The following is a 2,984-nucleotide window of genomic DNA, read 5'->3' as shown; positions in this document are numbered from 1 at the left end:
TCACATATACTTTGTCTCATGACATTGACCACAGTTTACCACAATGCAACAGCTCCCCTCCCACTTCCTTCTCATAGTTACCTCTTCCCTGTGTCCATCCCTCCATGCACTCCTGCCCTCTGAGCTGTCTCCCTGTGCATAAGCAGCCCTTCTTTCTGCCATGATTGTCCTCTACAAGGAGTGTATATACCCAAGGTAAATGTTCAACTCTTGATCTTTTTTCTGATTGATCCCTTTCCAAAGAAGTATTCAGGTATTTGTCTTCAATCTCATTAATTCTCTCTTCCATTGATTCAATTCTACTCCTTTGCCCTTTCAATGTGTTATCTTTTTCTGAAAATTTAGTATTAACCTGGAATTCTATCTGTAGAATTTGTATCACTTCTAGTTTTTCATTTACTTTGTCATTTTGTTGTGGTATTTTCTTCCACAATTGTTCTAGGGTTTTATCTGTGTTTTCTTTAGTGTTGTCGGTGTTTTCCTTTATCTGTCTCTCAATCCTTTGAAGATACCTAAGTATAATTCTTTTGAATTCCTTATCAAGGAGTTCCAATGCTGCTTCTTCCCCAGAGATATGTTCTGGGTCTGTATCCTGCTCCTTTGTTTCTATCACTTTATCTTGCTTTTTTGTACGGACTGTTATAGTCTGTTGTCTCCAAGACATTGTGACATTGTTGCATTTAGATCTAAATTTAGATTTAGATTAACTGTGAAGAGCAGCCAAGGGTGTGTCAGCATCCTCTTGCTCATCATTTATCGTTGGCCAGTTGGTGGAGAAGGAAGTGGTGGCTCTCACTCAGTAAGTGAAGCTGCAGGAGATGTGGATGTAGTTGCATCATATGGGCACTGTTGCTGTCTCCCACTCAGTTAGACAAAAACAACTGAACAACCATCAAAAAAGTAAAAGCAAGCAGACCGAAAACACACTGCATAAACACACAGGAACAATCACCAAAAAAAAGAAAGAAAAAATCTGCAATATCTGGAGAGAAGGCAATGAAAGAAAAATGTAGAATAGGAGAATATGAAGAAAAAAATTGGGAAAAATTCAAAAATAAAAACAAGGAATGGGGAGAACCACAAGAAAGAAAAAAATGGAGACCAGGAACAAGGAAGACAAAAAAGCAGAAAACTAGAAACTGGGAAAGGAAGAATAAGGAATAATCATTAAAAGGGCAAATAATAATAATAATTTAAAAACAGACAAGACCAAACCAAAAAAAAAAAGGAAAAAAAATGTGAGCAGGGCAGGGCAGGGCACCCAGGCTCCATCCTAGCACACAGACTGAGATGGACTCCCTGCCAGGCCAGAATGTGGGTGAGAATGAGGGATAGCCACACCTCCATTCACCAAGAGGGTGTGGGATCTAAGAGTAAAAAGGGTAATATTGCACCTTTCCAGTTGTTCATGTCCTGAATGTCCTTGTGGTTCCTGGCAAGTGGAGCCTATTCTTAAATCCCTGGAATCTGGGAGAACGCTGCTGCTTTAAACATCCGAAATGGTCAAATTGCTTGTAAACATTCAAAATGGCTGCACCCTCTGGACAGGCAAATGTCCACAGCTCAGCCCATCTCCCTCTTCGCTGCTTCCCCTTTTATTCATCAGCCACCAGTGCAGTTGTCCATGCAGTCCCTGGCTAGCAGGGCCAATTTTTAGGTTAATTCTTAGGTCCTTACACCACTTGACAATACCCAAGCTATCCGTGCCATCAGATCTCTGACAGCAGCTCCATATGTGTCCTTGTTTTCATGCAGGTTCTTCCATTAGTTGGAGTTTAGTCCACTTCTATATCCTTCCTTTCAGAGCTCAGGGCTCCACGATTATCTTCTGTAACTGTGTTAATTTGTTCCCCTTTTCTTTGTTAAAGAGGGTCTGTGTAGTTTGTCTGCCTATTCCACCATCTTACTGGAACTGCAAGAATTGATATTTTGAATTGCAGTGCTGGTGAAGAATATTGAATACACCAAGGACTGCCAGAAGAACAATCAATCAGTCTTGGAGGAACTTCAGCCAGAATGTTTCTTAGAAGCAAGGATAGTGAGATTTTTGCCTCGATTACTTTGGATATGTCATCAGGAGGGACCTATCAGTAGATAAAAACATAATGTTTGGTAAAGTAGAGCATCAACAAAAAAGAGATCCCAAATGAGATGGATTAACACAGAGACTGCAACAATGGGCTCCCACTTAGCAACAACTGTGAGGATTGTGCAGGTCCAGGCAATGTTTCATTGTGTTATACATAAGGTCACAATGAGTTGAAACTGACTTGATGGCACCTAACATATAACATAGCACTCTGCTTCCATATAATTAGTGTTCTTACTGTAAAAATTTTCCTAAACTTTCATTTTTAACATCTTTATACTTAAAATTTCCTATAGACAACATATAGTTGAATCTTCCTTTTAACTGGACTGTTTAGGTCATTTATAGTTATTAAATTTATTTAAATGGTTAGCTGAGATTAAATCTATTATCTTGCTATTTGTTCCATCTGTTCATCTTTCCTTTTTCCTATATTCTTTTGGATTATTTTCTCTCATTGGCATGTTAGCTATACTTTTTTGTTTTTTATCAGTTACTCTAAGGCTTAAAATAGGCAATTTTAACTTATCTACCTTTAAATAACATACCACCTCAAAATGTACCACTTAACATATGACGTAAGAACCTTACGACAGTATACTTCCATCTTCACTCAACATCCTTTGTGTTACTGTTATCCTTTTACTTCTCCAAGTTTAAAAAAAAAAAAAAAAACACCATTGTTACTTTTGCTGTTGAAAGTCTATGAATAAATTTTAAGGGGGTGAAGTCTGTATTTCACCACTTACTACTTCTGGTGCTCTTTATTCTTTGGTAAAGAAAGCAGTTTCCATCTGGTAAAATTTTCCTTCAGCCTGAACAACTTCTTTTAACATTTCTTGTAGGCAAGCCTGCTGGAAAATTATCTCAGCTTTTGTTTGTCTAAAAAAAAAAA

Source organism: Orycteropus afer, unplaced genomic scaffold (assembly GCF_000298275.1).
Source record: "Orycteropus afer afer isolate SDZICR_OR568_19922 unplaced genomic scaffold, OryAfe1.0 scaffold00219, whole genome shotgun sequence".
Classification (NCBI taxonomy): Eukaryota; Metazoa; Chordata; class Mammalia; order Tubulidentata; family Orycteropodidae; genus Orycteropus; species Orycteropus afer.
Note: the sequence above shows the minus strand (reverse complement) of the source record.